This window comes from Macaca fascicularis, chromosome 8 (assembly GCF_037993035.2).
Source record: "Macaca fascicularis isolate 582-1 chromosome 8, T2T-MFA8v1.1".
NCBI lineage: Eukaryota > Metazoa > Chordata > Mammalia > Primates > Cercopithecidae > Macaca > Macaca fascicularis.
Genome location: NC_088382.1, coordinates 17101615 through 17124160, shown reverse-complemented (window position 1 = coordinate 17124160; position 22546 = coordinate 17101615). Strand labels below are relative to the sequence as shown.

Sequence of the window (22546 nt, the reverse complement as noted above, 5' to 3'; positions counted from 1 at the left end):
ACTTTAGCTATTCTGGGATTTTTTTGTGGTTTCAAATAAAGTTTAGGATTTTTTTTTTTTATTTCTGTGAAGAATGTCAGTGGTATTTTGATAGGGATTGCATTGAATCTGTAGATTGCTTTGGGTAGTATGAACTTTTTAACAACATTGATTCTTCCGATCCATGAACATCAACTAATGTTTTCATTTTTTGGTGTCCCTTTCAATTTCTTTCATCAGTGTTTTATAGTTTCCATTTTGGACATTTTTCACTTCATTGGTTAATTCCTAGGTAATGAATTTTATGTGTGCTATTGTAAGTGGGATTACTTTTTTATTTCTTTTTCAGGTTGTTCACTGTTGGCATACAGAAATGCTACTAAATTTTGTATGTTGATTTTGTATCCTGTAACTTCAATAAATTTGTTTATCAGTTCTAATCATTTTGGGTGGCATCTTTAGGATTTTCTAAGTATAAGATCATATAATCTATAAACAAGGATAATTTGACTTGTTCGTTTTCAATTTGGATGCCCAAATCTTTCTCTGGTCTGATGGCTCTAGCTAGGACTTCCAGTACTATGGTGAATAACAGTGGTGAAAATGGGCATCGTTGTTGTATTCCAGATTTCAGAGGAAAGGCTTTCAGTTTTTCCCCATTCAGTATGATATTAGCTGTGAGTCTGTCATATATAACTTTTATTATGTTGAGGTATACCCAGTTTTTGGAGGGGTATTTTTGATTCAGCATTGAAGCCATTGGATCCTAGGCTTTCCTTTACTGGTAGATATTTTATTACGGCTTTGATCTTGTTACTTCTTACTGGTCTGCTCAGGTTTTGGATCTCTTCTTGGCTCAATCTTGGCAGAGAGTATGTGTCTAGAAATTTGTTCATTTGTTCTAGATTTTCCAATTTGTTGGCTTATAGTTGCTCATAGTAACTAATTAGTAACTATAGCTGCTAATGACCCCCTTTTTCTTTCTGATTTTATTTATTTGTATCTTTTTTTCTTAGTTTGGCTAAAGGTTTGTCAATCTCTTTAACTTTTTAAAACCCAACTTTTTGTTGTATTGTTATTTTTACTTTTTAGAAAATTTCAGTTTCATTTATTTCTGCTCTAATCTTTGTTTCTTCTACTAATTTTGGGTTTGGTTTGTGCATGCATTCCTAGTTCTTTAAGATGCATTGTTTCACTGTTTATTTAGGCACTTATATCTATAAACTTCCCTCTGAGTACTATTTTTGCTGTATCCCGTAGGTTTTGGTATGTTGTGTTTATGTTATTTGTTTCAAGAAAGTTTTCCATTCCCTTCTTAATTTGTTCATTGGCCCACTAGTCATTGAGGAACACATGGTTTAATTTCCATGTATTTGTATAGTATGCAAAATTCCTGTAGTTATTAATTTCTAGTTTTATTTTATTGTGGTCTCAGAAGATGCTTGATATATTTCAATTTTTTTGAATGTTTTCAGACTTATTTTGTGACCTAATATATAATCTATCCCTGATAATGATCCAGGTGCTGAGGAAAATAATGTGTTTTTTGTAGTCATTGAATAAAATGTTTTGTAAATATGATATCCATTTGGTCTGTAGTGCAGAATAAGTCATACGTTTCTTCATTGATTTTCTCTCTCTAATAGGTTGAATGCTGAGAGTGCGATGTTGAAGTTTCCAGTTATCATTGTATGTGGACATATTTCTCTTTTTAATTCTAATAATATTTCCTTTATAGATTTGAGTACTCCAGTGTTGGGTACATATATATTTAAAATCGTTTCATCCTCTTGCTGAATTGATACCTTTGTCATTATATAGTGACCTTCTTTGTAGCTTCTTGTAGCTTTTGTCTTGAAATCTATTTTGTCTGATATAACTATAGTAACTCCTGCACTTTTTTTTTGATTTTCATTGGCATGGAATATCTTTTTGCATACCTTTCTTTTCAGTCTATCTGTATCTTTATAGGTCAAGTGTGTTTCTTATAGGCAACAGATCAATGAGTCTGGGTTTTTTCATTTATTTAGCCTGTCATCATCTTTTGATTGGAAAATTTAGTCCATTTTTTTGTTTTTTGTAGTGTTTTTTTTTCATGGTCTTCTCTTCCTTCTTAATTTCATTCCTGTATTCCTTTAGTGAAGGTGATTTTTCTCTGGTGATAGGACTTAGTTTCTTGTTTTTTAGTATTTTTTGTATCTATTGTACACTTTTGGTTTGAGATTACCATGAGACTTGCAAATACTATTTTACAACCCATTATTTTAATCTGATAAGAACTTAACACTATTTGCACAAACAAGAAGAAAACTACTAAAAACTATGCCTTGGCTTCTTTCGCTCACTTATAAAATTTTTGTGTGTGTTTGTTTGTTTGTTTATACCTTAGTGTACTGAGTATGTCTTGAAAAGTTGCTGTAGTTACTATTTTTGAATGCTTTATAATTTAGTCTATTTAGGATAAGGGTAGTTAACACACCATTGTTACAGTGTTAAAATAGTCTGTGTTTTTCTGTTTACTTATTATGAGTACATTTATACCTTTAGATAATTTCTTACTGCTAATTAATGTCCTTTCCTTTGTGGTCAAAGTAATACCTTTAGCATTTATTGTAGGACAGAGCTGGCATTGATGACTCAGCTTTGGTTTTTCTGGGAAAGAAAATTTTTATTTATTCTTCATATATGAAAGATGTTTTTGCTAAATACACTATTCTAAGGTAAACTTTTTTTCCCTTCAGCACTTGAGATATGTCATACTACTCCCTACTGGCCTGTAAGTTTCCACTAAAAAGTTGGCTGCCAGACCTATTGGAGCTCCATTGTATGTTATTTGTTTCTTTTGCGGCTTTTATAATGCTTTATCATTGACCTTTGAGAGTTTGATAATTAAATGCCTTGAGGTAGTGTTCTTTGGGTTAAATCTGCTTGGTGTTCTATAACCTTTTCGTACTTAGATATTGATACCTTTCTCTAGGCTTGGGAACTTCTTTGTTATTGTCCTTTTGAAAAAATGTTCTACCCCTATGTTTTCCTCTACCTTCTTTTAAGGCCAATAACTTTTAGATTCACCCACTTGAGGCTATTTTCTAGATCCTATCGGCAATATATTGTTTTTTATTCTTTTGTTTCCTCTTACTGTGTATTTTCAAATAGCCTGTCTTCGAGGTAATTATGTCTCCAGCTTGATCAATTCTGCTATTAAAGAACTCTAATGTGTTCTTCAGTATGCCAGTTACATTTTTCAGCTCCAGAATTCCTGCTTGTGTTATCTTGAATTTCTTTGAATTTTCTCATTGTAGCTATTTTAAATTATCTAAAAGGTCACATATCTCTGTTATGTGTGACCTTTCTCCATGATTGGTCCTTTTGCTATTTTCACTTCATTTGTTGAGGTCATGTTTTCCTGGATAGTATTGATATTAACAATGTTCTTTGGTCTCTGGGCATTGAAGAGTTAGGTATTTATTGGAGTCTTCACTCTCTGGGATTATTGTAGTCATTCTTCTTTGGAAGACTTTCAGATATTTGAAAGGATTTGGGTGTTATGATGTAAGCTGTATCTGCTATAGGGTGTATCCCAAGCCCAGTAAATGCAGTGGTTCCTGTACCATCATATAGGTTTTTGATATCTACATATTAAGCCTTGATGGTCTTGGACAAGATCTGAGAGAATTCTCTGGATTATCAGGCAGAGACTCTTGTTCTCTTTCTTTACTTTCTCAAAAAAAAAAAAAAAAAAGAGTCTCTCTGTCCTGAAGGTGGGGGTGGAGTGACACAAGCACCCCTGTGGCCCCTACCACTATTGACTGCACTTGGTCAGAACTGAAGCCAGCACAACACTGGGGCTTGTCCAAGGCCTCTGTACCTCTCAGCCATTGACAAAGCCAGCCAGGCCTATGTCTTTTTCTTTTCAGGTCAGTGAGGTCCCCTGGGCCTCAGGTAGATCCAGAGGTGCCATCAGGGAATCAGGACTAGAGTTAAAAACCTTAGAAGTCTACCTGGTGTTCTATTTTACTGTGGCTGAGCTGGCAATCAAACTACAAGATGCAGTCCTTCCCGCTCTTCCCTTCCCTTTCCAAAGGCAAAGGAGCCTCACCCAGTAGCCACCACCACTCCAGTCCACAAGGAGTACTGCCAGACTACTGCTGATATTCCCTGGAGGCCCAAGGACTCTTACATCAGCTTGTGGTGAATGCTGGCTGGCCTAGGATTCAGCTTCAGGGCAGTAGGCTTCCCTGCAGTCCAGGGCGGGTCCATAGCGCCATCCAAGAGTCAAGTCCTGGAGTTGGGGACTCCAGGATCCTGCTTGGTGTTCCACACCCTGTGGCAATGCTGGTACTTCAGGTACAAGACATGGTCTTCCTTTTACTTTTCCCTCTGCTTTTCTCCAGTAGAAAGAGTTTTGCCACATAGCCAACACAGCTGGTAATGTGCTGAGTCTCACCTGAAGTTACCATGGCTCAGCATCTCACCCAATGCCCTCAACATAGTTCCTGGGTATTGCTGCTGGTTATTCAAGGTCCAAGGGCTCTTCAGTTAACAGGTTATGAATGCTGCAAGGACTGGGTCCTTTTCTTCAAAGCAGTGGATTCCCTTCTGGCCCAGGGTCTGTCTAGAAATGTCATCTGGGAGCTAGGGCCTGGAACGGAGTCCTCATGACTCTGATCAGGTCTTATCTTGCTGTGACTAAGCTGGTATCCAAGATGTCCAAGGTATCCAATTTCTTCTCTTTAAGTGAAAGGGTGGGGTCTCATTTGGAGCCATGAGTTGTGCAGCCTCGGGTTATGGGACGGATGATGCCAGTACTCCCTTGGCTGTCCCAGCTGGTCCGTGGCTATCCCTGCCTTGCCAAGAGTTGGCAAGTTCTTATGGCCTAGAGTGCCTTTTAAGTTTATTTGGAGACACAGAGCACTGTATCCCTTGGCGGTGAACTTTGGGTCACTGGGATTGGTGATTTCTGCCTTGTTAGGGCTAGTTTAAATGTTCCCCCTGTGTGTGGGCATCAGCTGAGTTTTGTGCAGTTTTACTTTCCGCTCTAACAGGACGCTACTGAGTCCAGTGCCCCACAATTGCCATGTTCTCCCTCACCCAGCACCGAGAGTCATTCTCCTCTCCTCACTCCTGCTGCTGAGGAGTAAGGAGGATGTGGCGTAGAGGGGAAGGGTGGCATCGACCATTTAGGGCTCTTTATCTCGTCCTGGCCTCTTTCAGCCATACACAGTGAAATCAGCGACTATGAGTGCTCACATGATTTTTGGTTCTTATGAAGGTGATTTTTCTATGTAGATAGTTCTTAAACTGGTGTCCCTGGAGTAGGGGATGATTGGTGGAGCCTACATTTCTGCCATCTTTCTCTACCTCCAGTATGGTGTTTCAAATTTTTGTTTCTATAGGCTTATTGTTAACATATAAAATTAAATGATTTTTAATGTGTTCTTATATCCTCTGATCTTGTGACTTTATGGACTGCATTTATGAGTTATAGAACATTGTTTTCACATTCTTTGGGATTTTCTATGTAGGCAATCATGCCATTTTCAAATAGAGGCAATTTTATTTCTTCCTTTTTGATCTGTGTGAATTTAATTATTTTTCCTGCTAGACTAAAATGGTTAGAAACCCAAGTGCTATTTTCATAAGGGAATGATGTGATTGGACACCATTGCCCTGTTGGTAATCTTAAAGGGAACTCACCCAGTCTTTCACCATTAAGTACGATGTTTGCTGTAGGCTTTTAAAAATATACTCTTTGTCAACCTGAGAAAGGTCTCCTTTATTTCTAGTTTCCTGAGATATTTTTGTTATTATGAATTGGTGTCATATTATGCCAAATGTTATTCTTCATCAATTGATATAATCATATGATTTTTATTTTTTAGCCTATTGACACAGTGGCTTATGTTGGTTGATTCTTGAGTGTTTAAAGGACATTGCATATTTTGGCTGTGGTATATAGTGCTTTTTATGTATTGCTAGATTTTATTTGCTAATAATTTGTTGACGACTTCTGTGTGTAATTATATGCACAGTATTGGTGTATAGTTTTTTGACCTTTTTAATACTTTTTTTTTTAGTCTGGTTTTGGTATCAGGGTACTACCAATCTCATAAAACTAGTTAGTATTTTATCCTCTTCTATTTTTTGTAAGATAGGTAGAATTGGTGCTAACACCTTTTTTAAATGTTTACTATAATTCTCCAGCATCTATAGTTTTTTGGCTTTAATACTTTATTTTGGTCTGATTTTGGTATCAGGGTACTACCAGTCACATAAAACTAGTTAGTATAAACCCAATTAGTATTTTATCCTCTTCTATTTTTTGGAATATATGTAAAATTGGTGCTAAGTCACTTTTTTAACATTTGGTAGAATTCTCCAGTAAAACTATCTGTGTTTGCAGACTTTTTTTTTTTTTTTTGAAACACTTCAATTACAAATTCAAGTTCTTTAACAGTTACAAGACTATTCAGACTGTTTATTTCATGTTGACTGAATTTTAGTAGTTTGTGTTTTCTGAGATTTTTGCTCATTTTTTTCTATGTTGTCTTCAGTCTTTCTTCTCCCTGATTACTATACCCATCCATGCCTATGACTACCGAAGATGGTGATTCACTCACTTGGGAGAAAGCCCTATTCTCCTTTTACTTCTTTTGTATTCTTCAAAGCCGTATAGCTCTCCAATATTTTCCCCCACCTTAGAAACAAGTTAGGCATGCCCATGTTATTTCTGCTTTCTTCCTATCACATCATCCCTTTTAAAGAAATAAGATAATTATAAAGAAGAAAGGAAAAGATAGTGAAGGAGAAATAGTGAAATATCATTTTCTTACAAAAAATATCATTTTGTTACACAAGTCAAAAAGCTTTGAATTTATTTTGTTATTCATTTAGACAAAATTTACTGAATATCCACTGTATGCCTGCTACTCTATTATATTCTAGGAAACACAGTAGAAAGCATAATGGAAATTTATCCTGTTAATGTAGAATTTATGATCTGGGCAGGGGTTGCTTTTTCTTTAAAAGGTTAGACAGTAAATATTTTAGGCAATTTTGGCCATACGCTCTGTTTTAACTACTCCATTCTGCCACGATAGTGTGAAGGTAACTATAGACAGTATGTAAGTGAATACACTATTGTGTTTCAATAATATAATAATTTATGTTAAAGTTTTAATTTAACATTCTCATCATGAACTATTATTTTTGTCTTTTTTAAAACATATAAAACAGTAAAAACCATTGTGAGCTCACAAGCCAGGCAACAACAGGTAGAGAACTTGGTATGGGCCAATGCCAATTTGCCAAATCCTGATTTAAAAAAAGAGGGATGTGAAATCAGGACATAGAGAAAATGAAGTCTTTGCAGCAGCCTATACATTTAAGCTGAGAGCTAACACTTGCTCATGGTGTTTTTCCCCCAGATGTAAAGAGGATTTACCAAGAAGCAAACAGTGCTTAAATTTGAGAGCCCTGACAATTAGTTGTGGCTCTGATGTATTTTTTAAATGGTGCAAAATAACATACAGTAACTCAAATACTTACTACTTTCTATACCAGTTTCCTCTGTCACAGGAAATTATAGGTGCAGTTAAAGGTAATTTGAATGATACATATATTGAGATATAGTCAAACATATTCATGTGTTCACTGTCATTCATGCCTGTCATGTTTAGCCTTCATAGTATAGAATTACTTGCTGAAATACTTCTACAGGTCAGTATGCTGGCTTTCCCTGCATCATGATGCATGTACTGGTTCTGAAAGTGTATATGTTCTGGAGGACAAAAATTACTTGATGAGGCACTAGTCTATGGAAAATATTCTAATTATCAAATTTGTAAAATTTCAAATATCTATTTATCTAATATCTAATTGTGCCTAGTGAAAATGGAAGTTTTCTCGTGTCAAGAATATGTTTGAAAATGCAGTATATACAAATGTAAATGTAAAATAGATATTTATCAATTGTTATGCTCATATAACATGACCTGTAGCTGTACTTCACATATGTTAGATAACATCTTTATACATCATAATGTATTGGATTCTATCATATTCTGATGCATATTCATGTACTGAATTCTGCTGGATCAATTTGAAATAGGAAGGAAAATTGCAACTAATACACACAGCCTAAGGAAATAAGTGTTCTGGTGGCATAATACCTAAATATATTTATCAAGTAGTCAATGCTGGAAAAGGGAAGTCAGTTACATAAAATTGTAGTGCAGTATAATGTAGTGGTAATTTTAAAATACACGTTGAGGTTAATATGAGCGAAATGATGGAGTAGCAGCTCCAAGCTTTCATCCTCCTAAAGAAGCATTAAAAAAGCAGCAGAAACTGTCAGAAGTAAATTTGTCAAAACTCAAAAAAAGAGTGAAAGGTTTACAGCAACCAAGTGAACACGGATTTAAAAAAAAAAAAAAGTGACTTCAAAATGGTAAAAATCTTTGAGGAGTTTTTACTTGCCCCACCCAACCCTGATCCTGGCTGTATGGCAGTCTTCAGACACCAACAATTTGTGTTCTTAGAACAGAGTTCTGGTCCCTGGTTCCAGAGGAAGCACAAATTATTGTATGTGTCTCTTGTAATCTGTCTGGAGATTACCTGAAAGAAAAGATGTTCATCTCTGTTTCACCTGTCTCAGAACTCTAGCCATAAAAGCTTCCTGGAAAAGTGGGACGGAATTGCTCAAAAAACAATGCAAGCTGAATTAATAACAGACAGATGTCAAGTTAAAAGATTAAATTGAAAATATAAAATAGATGATTAATGGATCAGGAGCAAACATTGTGGAGAATCTCTTTGGAAAATTGGGACATTCAAAATGACATGTGTATGGGGTGGGCGATTGAGAACGCTGCACATATGCTCAGGGCAAGATACATGTTCACAAAAGAACTGAAGTCACTTTAAGCTTTCACTGTGGGCTGATCCCCAAGCTCAGTCCCCTGGCTAAGTGTTGAAAGGGTGCCCCAATACAGAGCCAATCTGCAATAATTGAGAAAAGTGGGTTTTTGATTCATTTTTGTTTTGTTCGTGTGCTTGTTTTGTTATTGTTATAGCTCCTAGCATTCAAGGAAATCTCAAAACACTAGCTGAGCACAAGGAAAAGAGATTCAGAGACTGCACACAAAGCAAGCTTCAGTCTTTAGAAAAAAAGTTAACAAAAGTCACTAAGGAAATAAACTGCCACAATTAAAAAAAAAGTGTTCAACAACAAAAACCAGCAAAATTCTCAAAAGGTGGCAAAAGGTGACAGAATCTGATTTTAGAGTTGCCACTTTATAATATTCAAATGTCCAGTTTGCAACAAAAAGTCACAATTCATACAACAAAACAGAAATAAAAAGGCTACTAAAAGGAACAAGATAAATGGACAGAAACCAACCCCGAAGAAATTTTAATAGTAGCTGTTCTGAATGGTGTAAAATGATATCTCATTGTGATTTTAATTTGCATTTCTCTGGTAATTAGTGACATTTAGCATTTTTTCAACACGGTTTGTTGGTTTGCTGAAAAATGGTTTTCAAATGATTTGTTGGCTTATGTCTCTGCCTTTGAAAAATGCCTATTTATGTCATTTGCCCACTTTTTAATGGGTAGTAGAATCGAAGCACTGTCTTCCACAGTGGTTGAAATAGTTTACACTCCCACCAGCAGTGTATAAGCATTTTTTTTTTCTCCACAACCTCGCCAGAATCTGTTATTTTTGACTGTTTAATAATAGCTATTATCCTTAGCAAACTAACACAGGAAGAGAAAACCAAATACCATATATTCTCACTTATCAGTGGGAGCTAAATGATAGGAACTTATGTATATAAAGAAGGAAACAACAGACAGTTGGGTCTACTTCATATGGGGGGAGGTTGGGAGGAGGGAGCAGAGCAGAAAAGATAATTATTGAGTACTGGGTTTAATACCTGGATGATGAAAGAATTTGTACTAAAAAATCCTGTGACAAGAGTTTACCTATGTAACAACCCTTCACAGGTATCTCCAAACACAAAATAAAAGTTAAAAAATTCTAAAACAGGCTGGGTGCGATGGCTCACGCATGTAATCCCAGCACTTTGGGAGACTAAGGGGGGTGGATCACGAGGTCAGGAGATCGAGACCATCCTACTCCAGAGGCTGAGGCAGGAGAATGGTGTGAACCCGGGAGGCGGAGCTTGCAGTGAGCTGATTCGCACCACTGCACTCCAGCCTGGGGGATACAGCCAGACTCAGTATCCAAAATAAATAAATAAAAAATAAATCACAATATTAAAATTAATCAAAGTGATGAGATTGGTAACATATTGGCATTTGCTTTGCCATTGAAAAAATACAGTCAATTACAGTAATTCATTTGCTCCTCAGTGTTTAGGGGACGTGTATTATCTTTACTCTGTAACCTGTGGTGTCAGGTTAAATGATTTATAGAAAATACACACGGCTATCAGTGGCACACCAGGAACCAGACCTGTGCTTTCTCACTAATAATATTTCAGCCTCATTTATTTATTTTATCTTACTTTAAGTCCCAGGATACATGTGCAGAACATGCAGGTTTGTTATACAGGTAAACCATGTAAACCTTACCTTACATAGGTAAGCCATGGTGGTTTGCTGCATCTATCAACTTGTCACCTCGGTATTAAGCCACACAGGCATTAGGTGTTTGTCCTGATGCTCTCCCTCCCCCTGACCCCCCAGATGGCCCCAGTGTGTGTTGTCCCCACTCCCTGTGTCCATGTGTTCTCATTGTTCAGCTCCCACATATAAATGAGAACATGCAGTGTTTGGTTTTCTCTTCCTGTGTTAGTTTGCTGAGGATGATGACTTCCAGCTTCATCCATGTCCCTGCAAAGGACATGATCTCATTCCCTTTTATGGCTGCATAGTATATTTTCTTTACCCAGTTGATGATTGATGGGAATTTGGGCTGGTTTCATGTCTTTGCTGTTGTGAATAGTGCTGCAATAAACATACAAGTGTATGTATCTTTATGATAGAATAATTTGTATTTCTTTGGATATATACCCAGTAATGGGATTGCTGGGTCAAATGGTGTTTCTGGTTCTACATCCTTGAGGAAATGCTACACTGTCTACCACAATGGTAACACTAATTTTCATTCCCCACAGTGGAAAACTATTCCTATTTCTCCACAGCCTCTCTAGTGTCTTTTTTGTTTGTTTGTTTTGTTTGTTACTTTTTAATAATAGCCATTCTGAATGGCATGATATGGTATCTCATTGTGGTTTTGATTTGCATTTCTCTAATCAGTGATGCTAAGGTTTTTTTTTTTGTTGTTGTTGTTGTTGTTGTTATATATTCGTTGGCTGCATAAATGTCTTCTTTTGAGAAGTGTCTGTTCATGTCCTTTGCCCACTTTTTGATTTCTTTTTTCTTAAAAATTGGTTTCAGTTCCTTGTAGATTCTGGATATTAGTTCAGATGGATAGACTGCAAATATTTTCTCCCATTCTGTAGGTTGCCTGTTCGCGCTGATGGTAGTTTCTTTTGGCTGTGCAGAAGCTCTTTAGTTTAATTAGATCCCATTTATCAATTTTAGCTTTTGTTCTAATTGCTTTTGGCTATTTCACCATAAAATCTTTGCCCATGTCTATGTCCTGAATGGTATTGCCTAGACTTTCTTCTAGAGTTTTTATGGTTTTGGGTTTTACATTTAAGTCTTTCATCCGCCTTTAGTTAATTTTTGTATAAGGTGTGAGAAACAAATCCAGTTTCAGTTTTCTGCATACGGCCAGCCAGTTTTCCCAGCACCATTTATTGAATAGGGAATCCTATTCCCACTGCTTGTTTTTGTTAGGTTTGTCAAAGATCAGATGGTTGTAGAGGTGTGTTCTTATTTCTCATATCTCTCATGTTCCATTGGTCTATATGTTATCATACCAGTACCATATGAGTTTTGGTCACTGTAGCCTTGTAGTTTGGAGTCAGGTAGTGTGATACCTCCACGTTTGTTCTTTTTGCTTACGATTGTCTTGGCTGTAAGAGCTCTCTTTTGGTTGCGTATGAATTTTAAAGTAGTTTTTCTAATTCCGTGAAGAATGTCCATTGTAGTTTGATGGAAACAGCATTAAATCTGTAAATTACTTTGGGCAGTGTGGTCATGTTCACAATAATGATTCTTACTATGTATGAGGATGGAATATTTTCCCATTTGTTTGTGTCACCTCTTATTTCATTTATCAGTGGTTTGTAGTTCTCCTTGAAGAGGTCCTTCACATCCCCTGTTAGTGGTATTCCTTGGTATTTTATTATCTTTGTAGTGACTGTGAATAGGAGTTCATTCATGATTTGGCTCTCTGCTAGTCTATTGTTCATGTATAGGAATTTTTGTGATTTTTGCCTATCAATTTTGTATCCTGAGACTGTTGAAGTTGCTTATCAGTTTAAGGAACTTTTGGTCAGCTTCATTTCTACTTTGTGTCATCCCATGCATGTATATATAATGCATTTAGATTCTTTTTTTTTTTTTTTTTTTTTGAGACGGAGTCTGGCTCTGTCACCCAGGCTGGAGTGCAGTGGCGCGATCTCGGCTCACTGCAAGCTCTGCCTCCCGGATTTACGCCATTCTCCTGCCTCAGCCTCCCTAGTAGCTGGGACTACAGGTGCCCGCCACCTCGCCCAGCTAGTTTTTTGTATTTTTTAGTAGAGACGGGGTTTCACCGTGTTAGCCAGGATGGTCTCGATCTCCTGACCTCGTGATCCGCCCGTCTCGGCCTCCCAAAGTGCTGGGATTACAGGCTTGAGCCACCGTGCCCGGCCACATTTAGATTCTTAATAGTTATTTCTGTAAGAAGAAGAGGGACTTTTAGGATCCAATTTATTTATTTTCTAGGTTATTATTTCAGGTAGACTTATTTAGTGTGCTGGAAAAAAGTGAAGAAGAATGGGCATATTTGAATACTATATAATCTAACTTTCTTAACTAAATCACAGTTCCTCCTGGAGAAACTCTTTATCTTGATGTAGCTATGTAAATTGGAAACTTAAGATATGCCTAACAATGTCAAAGGAAGAGATTAAGATGAAGGATTAATGTTATAATCAATTTGATAAAATAGTAATATAATCTTGGTCTTCATTTTTAAGTGTCTATTGCAATTTGAGAAAGCACTATTTTAGTTTTAAGTCAACTGTGTATTCATTAATCAAGCTGACCACTGTCTTCAAAAGGAACTTGCTGGAGTACATCAAAATAAATTTTATTCCTCATTTCACCTGTGGGGTTTTGTGTGGATGTGTTTTGCATAAGTTGGGTAAAATTGCCATGTTCATGTAAATAATAAGGAAGGCAATCTGTCATTTCACGGTAAAGGTAAAAAGGGAGATAGAGAGAGGAGAAAGAGGGAGGGAAGGAGAAAGGAAAAATATTTCAAGCTTGAAGGGGTTGCCTGCATTTTAAAATTATTAAGTAGTTGTATTAATTTTTTGGTGCTGCTGTTATAATTACTAAAATTTCTCAGCTTACAAAACATAAATTTATTATTTCCAGTTCTAGAGGTTACAAGTTTGAACCTGTTTTCACTGAGATGAAATCAAGATGATTGCTGGTCTGTGCTCCCTTCTGAGTCAATCTGTTTCCTTTGCTTTTCCAGCTCCAAAAGCCCTTATCAATACTTAATCTCGTGCCCTTTCCTCCATCTTCAAAGTTAGCAACATCAGCCAACTATCTGTCTCAGACTTTTCTTCTGCTTCTCTCTTCCATTTTTAATAGTCCTGGTGATTATTTTGGCTCCTCCTAGATAATTCAGGACAATACTATTTTTAAGATAATCAATTGAGCAATCAATATCATTTGTCATTTGAATTCTTCTTTGCCTATTAACTGTGACATATTCACAGGTTTCAGGGAATAGGATGGAGATCGTTGAGGGGAGGGGAGAGGACTATTATGCCTACCATTCTAACTGATAATTGATCTGTTTCATGAAAAATAGTTTTACTATTATATTGGAAACTGCTGGAAGATGGAAGCAATAGTTACCTACTACGTTAGTCTGTTTTTGCATTGCTACAGAGAAATAACCTCAGGCTGGGTAATTTATAAAGAAAAGAGATTTCATTGGCTCATGGTTCTGCAGGTGCTACAAGCATGGCACCAACATCTGCTCAGCTTCTGGTGAGACCTCTGGAAGCTTACAATTATAATGGAAGGTGACGGGAGAAACTAGTGTATTACAGGATGAGAGAGAGAGAGAGAGCAATAGGCGGGAGGAGGTGCCACACTCTTTTAAACAACCAAATATCATGTAAAATCAGAGTAAGAACTCACTCATGAGGACAGCACTAGGCCATTCATGAGGGATCTGCCCCAGTGACCCAAATACCTCCCACCAGGCCCCACTTCCAACAGTGGGGATTACATTTCAACTTGAGATGTGGAGGGGACAAACATCCCAACAGTATCACCTACTTTCTTGAACTCAGTATCGGTAATTTCAAAACAGACATAGATAAGAGAGTATAATAATAAATACCAGAGATTGGGAACGGTATATGGTAGTGTGGGGAATAAGGGGAGGTTGGTCAATAGGTACAAACGCAGAGATAGAAGTTCTAATGTATGCTAGCAGAGTAGGGAGACTATATTTGGCAACAGTGTGTTATACATGTCATTATAGCTGGAAGAGAGGACCTGAAATATTCCCAGCACATAGAAATAATAAATATGTGGGTGATGGATACCCTATAAACACTGACTTGATTTCACATTCTATATATGTAACAGAACTTCATATATACTCCATAAATATGTACTAGTATAACGTAACAAAAATACAAAAAAAAATGGAAATAGGAGTGATAATGTTTGTGCACTAGTGCTAGCTAGTTAGTTCTTTTTGTAATTCTGGGTCACTTAATAGCTGCATGCCTTTGGGTGAGTTCTTTACCCCCTCTGTGCCTTCATTTTCTCAACTGCAAAATGGGGTATTATTTTATTTCTCTCAGAGTGTTGCTGTGAGAATGTTATTATTTGACTTAATATTGATTCAGAGCTTAGCACAATGACTGAAGTAATTTAAATGTTCAATAAATATTAGCTATGGTCATCAATAATGATAAGTAGTAGTAGTGCCAATTCCTTCTTGTGTGAGTTTCTGATCTCTTCACAAGGTCATTCTAAGGTTTAATGGCATCATGTATGAGAAAGCGCTGTACAAATAGCTGGAAATTAAGACAAACTATTTTTCTGTTCAAAATATGGCCAAACTGAAAAAAAGAATTTGGCCTTTTACAAAATGGAAGATAATTCCCCAAATTCCTCTCATGATTGTCCAACTAAATGGTATGACCTGGTACATTTACTTATGAGCTCCTTTCCCCACTGTTTGCAGGGTAGCCTCAGGGTTGACTCCCTGAAAGGAGTTCTGGGGTGTTCCTTTGCTGCTGCTTCTGCTGAGTATGCTTTCTAGAGCTCTGAGAAGCAGAGAGATGCTCAGCACATGCTTGAGGTGGGAGGGAGTCAACGTGAGTCTGAGGTATTATAAGACCATCCTTCACATTTGTGGTTGAAATCAGAGGTGAACCAAAGAAATCTCATTTCATTCAGAAAATGGAATATATAGCTCTTGATCATGGCTCTGGATGAGAACTATTAACCTCATGTGACACGCATTGAAAAGTACGATGGCTGATATTGAAGAAAGATTTAATCACAATATAAAATTTTCAAATCTGTCTATATTAAGTATAATAATCATTTATAGGATCAGCTTCTCATTTACCCACAAACGTTAACATCGCTTCATTTCCCACGTTTCAACAAAATTGGCAAATAATTTATGTTTTATTGCATGGCTTGTTTTAAGTTTACGACTGAAAAACCAAATGAATAATTAATCAGCAATTACTGATTATTTGCTTTGTTATTTTTGGTTTCTATGACAAGTGAATCAAAACAAACTTTCAGAGTCAGTCTGTTTACTCATCACCCCTTTATTGTATGGCAGATGAAATAAATATCTTGGAATCACTTAAAATGTATGTTTTTATTGCATTCTTCCAAAAAAGTTTGAATCTTCTCTCTTACGTGTTTGTAATTTGGTCATTCTTGTTTTCAATACTTGGTGACAGGACTGTCATGACTTCTCAGGACAGTGTGATCTATTTTTAGACAAGATTGACTGAAAAAGGTCACTTTATCTCTAAAAGAGATAACATACTTCTATTTAAGATGACATTCAATTGAGTTACTGCTACTTTTTTAAAAAAATGATAAACATTTTGTTGAGGTAGCTGGCTCACTTTTTAAAGAAAATATCTTTAAAGTAGAAACCTTTAAGATGAGATAATGTTTCCCAAATTTCTCTGCATACTAAAGAGAAGTTCCTAAAAACAAGGGGAGAAGAAATGAAGCTGAACACAACTTGAAAATATGGCTGCTAACTGGAATTAGCCAGTGAATATGTTATGACTCTTTAAAAACATAAATATTTATGCATATCTTATGGATATATAATATTCACTTTTGTGTTACTCAATTCACTAGTGCTCTAACATTTTTAAATGGCTAAAAGTATTCCATTTTGTTGAGTCACAATAGTTTATTAGATAATTCCCTATTGATGAACATTTTGATTAAATAAAATGAACCTACCTAGTACTGTTCTCAACTTCCTTGTAGCTACATTTCTGTGCACATAAATAACTCTTTGGGATAAATTCCTTGAAACTGAATTATTTGTTCAAAGGGAAAGGATCCCAGAAGGTTTTCATTATTTTGCTTTCTCATGCACAGTGAATGAGAATACAGGTGCCCGCCACCATGCCCAGCTAATTTTTTTGTATTTTCAGTAGAGACGGGGTTTCACCATGTTAGCCAGGATGGTCTCCATCTCCTGACCGCATGATCTGCCCGCCTTGACCTCCCAAAGTGCTGGGATTACAGGCGTGAGCCACTGTGTCCTGCCTCCTTAAAATCTTTTAACTGACCTCAGATATCATAATGCTAAGCAACTATGAAGTATATATTGTAGTGCTATTTATCTATCAATGTATGCACATGTATATGACATAATTTAAAAAAATCGACATAGTCTTTTGGAAGAGAGAGAGATTGCTTTTTATTTTACAGATGAGAAAATTAAGATTTCAAAAAATTAAATGAGTTATTTAACGTCGTATTGCTAGTGACACACCAAACTTATTTGGAACTCAAATGTTTGGTTATATGTCCTCTTTAATGTTACTCTATTAGAAAAACTAATACTGTCACATTGTATAGTGAACTCACAAAATAAATTTTGCTACACAATAACTTACTGAATGGGAAAGTGTATCTGATGTTAGGCCTGATTTCTGTTATTTCATGTATGATTTTAGTCAGTTTAACAACAATAATAATGGCAATAACAAAAAAATAAAATTAAATTAAAAAAACCAAACCTGTATAATTTGAAAGAAGCATGGAAGTGTGGTAAGACATAACATGTTTTTTAAAAACAATTAATTAAACAGCTGCTTTAAAAAAGAGCATTATTTTCTATTTCAGTGGAAATAAGTTTCACAAAATTAGTCACTTTTTAAACACCCTTATAACAGTATCAGTTTGCTATGAGCCTAAAGTGGAGAATGGTAGTGAAAAAGACTTTATATCGACTATGACAGAGTGACATGTTGATTTTTCTAATATTTAATATTACACATTCAATATTGAATATAATATAGTTGAATATAGTTAATGTAATGTAATTGAATGTTAAATATAATATTCAATGTTGAATATAAGTTAATACTAAATTTTATATTCAACATTTAATATTGACTTTGCCATTAGTTGAGTTTCCATAAGAAGGACATCTATTGCTGTGTTTCTGGGGACTCTTAGCTATTAGGCTACTTCTCTATTTATTTCACAGTCACATTGACTTGGTAAAATTAGAATTTTATAATCATACTTGTTATCTGGACAGGAAAATCTGCCTGCTTAAATTTTTTGTGGAGGAGGTTCAGATTGCCTTACTCTTCCTAATATTCTTCTATATAGATTCAGAACAGCTTGTCTGGTTCCACGAAACTATCATTGATGATCTGATTAAGATTGCATTAAATTTATTCAAAGTTTTTGGTAAAATTATTAACTTTAGGATAGGATAATCTTACATATGGTTATGTTATACTTCTCATATAATTAACATTTCTTTAATGCCTTTTGATTAAATTTAATAATTCATTCGATAGCAGTCTCACAGAACATGCATTACATTTTTCTCAAGTCAAAGTTGTTTTCTAATTGTATTACATTTTCTGTAGATTCTTTTGAATATTTTTTCTGTAGAAAACCATATTTTATGTGAATCCATGTTAGTTTTATTTTTTCCTCAAAGCAATATACATATTATAGGTCTATATTTTTCCTTAGTAAGACAAGAACTATATATGGTATAGAGTTGAATTAAAGTGGTGAATCTAGCCAAATATAAAACCACATTGTACTTTTGTGCAGTGTTCTTAAGTGAAATATCACTGTTCCCAAATGAAATGTTTTAGTATGTCACCAATAAGTTTGATGTTGATGGAGGTTATGTTGTACATGACAACTTCAGGTGGAGAAATTTACTTCTGTTCTGATTTCCTAAACAGTGACCATTATTGTGGTTAATCATAATGAACTTTTTGAATGAATTGTCTCTATTTTCTGATACCATTCTATAATGTTCTCCATCAGTAAATTACTACGGTGAATTTTATTAATTGTCTGCCATTAAACCAAGTTTCTATTCCTGTGATAGATCTTAAAGGAGTGGTCCTGATAATTCTCAATTTATTGCTGGTTTCCATATGATAATACTTTTATTTTTTAGAAATTTGGTATCTATCCCCAGGAATAAATGTGAGCCTTTAAATTTTCTTTCTTGTGTAATTCTGATACCAAAACCTGGCAGAGACACACACACACAAAGAAAATTTCAGGCCAATATCCCTGAAGAACACTGACACAAACATCCTCAAAAAAAATACTGGCAAATTGAATCCAGCAGCACATCAAAAAGCTTATCCACCACAATCAAGTCGGCTTCATCCCTGGGATGCAACGCTGGTTCCACATATGCAAATCAATAATCGTAATCCATCACATAAACAGAACCAATCACAAAAACCACATGATTATCTGAATAGATGCAGAAAAGGCCTTTGATAAAATTCAACATCCCTTCGTGCTAAAAACTCTCAATAAACTAGATATTGATGGAATATATCTCAAAATAATAACAGCTATTTATGACAAACCCACAGCCAATATCGTACTGAATGGCCAAAAGCAAAGCTGAAAGCAGAATTCCCTTTGAAAACTGGCGTAAGACAAAGTTAACCTCTCTCACCACTACTATTCAACATAATATTGGAAGTTCTGGCCAGGACAATCAGACAAGAGAAAGAAAGAAAGTGTATTCAAATAGAAAGATAGGAAGTCAAATTGTCTATGTTTGCAGATGTCATGACTGTATATTTAGAAAACCCCATCGTCTCAGCCCAAAATCTCCTTAAGCTCATAAGCAAATTCAGCAAAGTCTCAGGATACAATATCAATGTGCAAAAAATCACAAGCATTCCTGTACACCAATAACAGACAAACAGAGAGCCAAATCATGAATCAACTCCCATTCACAATTGCTACAAAGATAATAAAATACCTAGGAATACAACTTACAGAGGATGTTAAGAACTTCTTCAAGGAGAACTACACACTGCTGCTCAAGGAAATAAGAGAGGACACAAACAAATGGAAAAACATTCCATGCTCATGGATGAGAAGAATCAATGTCATAAAAATGGCCATATTGCCCAAAGTAATTTATAGATTCAATGCTATCCCCATCAAGCTACCAATGACTTTCTTCAAAGAATTAGAAAAAACTGTAAATTTCATATGAAACCAAAAAAGAGCCCATATAGCCAAGACAATCATAAGCAAAAAGAACAAAGTTGGAGGGATCACGTTACCTGACTTCAAACTATAATACAAGGCTACAGTAATCAAAACAGCACGGTGCTGGTGCCAAAATAGATATAAAGACCAATGCAACAGAACAGAAGCCTCAGAAATAACAACACACATCCACAACCATCTGATCTTTGACAAATATGACAAAAACAAGCAATGGGAAAAGGATTCCCTATTTAATAAATGGTGTTGGGAAAAAGGGCTAGCCATATGCAGAAAATTGACATTGGGCACCTTCCTTATGCCTTACACAAAAACTAACTCAAGATAGATTAAATACCTAAATGTAACACCTAAAACCATAAAAACCCTAGAAGGAAACCTGGCAATACCACTCAGGACATAGGCGTGGGCAAAGACTTCATGACTAAAACACCAAAAGCAATGGCAACAAACTCCAAAATAGACAAATGGGATCTAATTAAACTAAAGAGCTTCTGCACAGCAAAAGAAACTATCATTAGAGTGAACAGGCAACCTACAAAATGGGAAAAAGTTTTTGCAATCTATCTATGTGACAAAGGGCTAATATCCAGAATCTACAAAGAACTTAAATTTACAAGAAATAAACAACCCCATCAAAAAGTGGGCGAAGGATATGAACAGACACTTCTCAAAAGAAGCCATTTATGTGGCCAATAAACATGAAAAAAAAACCTCACCATCACTGATCATTAGATAAATGCAAATCAAAACCAGAATGAGATACCACCTCAAGCCAGTTAGAATGGTGATGATTAAAAAGTCAGGAAACAACAGATGCTGGAGAGAATGTGGAAAAACAGGAACACTTTTACACTGCTGGTAGGAGTGCAAATTAGTTCAACCATTGTGGAAGACAGTGTGGCAATTGCTGAAGGATCTAGAATTAGAAATACCATTTGACCTAGAAATCCCATCACTGGTTATACACCCAAAGGATTATAAATCATTCTACTATAAAGACACATTCACACCTATGTTTATTGCAGCATTGTTCACGATAGCAAAGACTTGGAACCAACCCACATGTCCATCAATGATAGACTGGATAAAGAAAATGTGGCACATATAAACTATGGAATACTGTGCAACCATAAAAAGGATGAGTTCATGTCCTTTGCAAGGTCATGGATGAAGCTAGAAACCATCATTCTCAGCAAGCAAACACAAGAAGAGAAAACCAAACACCGCATGTTCTCACTCATAAGTGGGAGCTGAACAATGAGAGCACGTGGACACAGGGAGGGGAACATCACACACTGAGGCCTATTAGAGGGTGTGGGGCTAAGGATAACATTAGGACAAATACCTAATGTAGATGATGGGTTGATGGGTGCAGCAAACCACCATGGCACATGTATACCTATGTAACAAACTTGCATGTTCTGTACATGTACTCCAGAACTTAAAGTATAATAATAATAATAATAAAAACTTAATATATTAGGGAATCTGTTTTTTTTTTTTTTTCAATTCTCTGGAAAGGTTTTTACAAGATTGGAATTTTATTTTGTAAATGTCAGTACACGCGCGCGTGCGCGCGCGCACACATACACACGGATAAAGTACTCCCCAGTGAGGTGCTATACTCTGCATTCAAACACACACTGATGTGTACATCTCAGTGTCACAATTTAAGCTTTCTCAAAAAAAAAAAAAAAAAAAAAAACACTACCTATTGAAAATATTGAATATCTGCTTGCCCTGTTCATGGTGAGATATTTACTATGTGTATCAAGGGACTCCCAAAATGTCAAAGCACATATCTGGATTATAAAAGTTGTGTATTTTACCTCTGACTTATCAGAAGAGGCCCATTTATATCAGCAGGTCTAATGCTAACCTGTAATGCATTATTTTTGTAGGTCAGAGAATGATCGTCTTTAAAGATACATGTTGTGATCCATAACCAAAGCACACAAAACACAGGTTTCCATAACGGCACAATAATTTTGAAGATGCTTGGACTTCCCTGAAAACTGTGGATAATTATAATGGTTATAATTTGCATAAAGCATTAATGGCTTACTCTGCTTGAAATTCCTCTAAGAAAAACATACAGTATTCACAGTAATCAACGCTGAATATGTGATGAGTGTTCTTACTGTAGAAACTTCATTATTGGGGAAACCAGACGTTAGTTCTGGAGAAACATGCCATTTCTTTAATTAAAAGTAAAAAGTAAAAGAATGCTACCAGTTCTCTTATGGTTAAGAAACAAATGAAAATAAAGGGAGCTTTTTAAAATTTACCTATTGGTATATATGAATTACGTGGCAAGTGATAAAATAAAAATCAAAGGAGCAACCTTGAGCAACAAAAGGTAAATAATCTCATAGAAACAAAAAGATGAAGAGAATTTATTTGGGCATTAACAAGCATGTTCTGATTCTCATTTGGACTCTATGCATGTCTTACTATCTTGTTACTGGATGATAGGCTTATGAGGCTTTCAACTTTTATGTGAATTTCTGTACAATTTGGTTATTAGTAAATGAATGACAATTACATATTAAGGCAAGTTGTATATACAAAGATCCCAGGTTCTGAATCTTTTCTTATTGGCAGAGAGACCTAAAAAATTACACGTAAAACTTTGATGTTTTAACAT

At 35.6% G+C, this 22546-nt stretch overlaps 1 protein-coding gene across 1 annotated transcript in view; it reads left to right on the top strand.

Annotated features, from left to right (window-relative positions):
• SGCZ (sarcoglycan zeta) overlaps positions 1-22546 on the top strand; it is a 1185986-nt gene that overhangs the window by 1134396 nt on the left and 29044 nt on the right. The window lies entirely within an intron of this gene.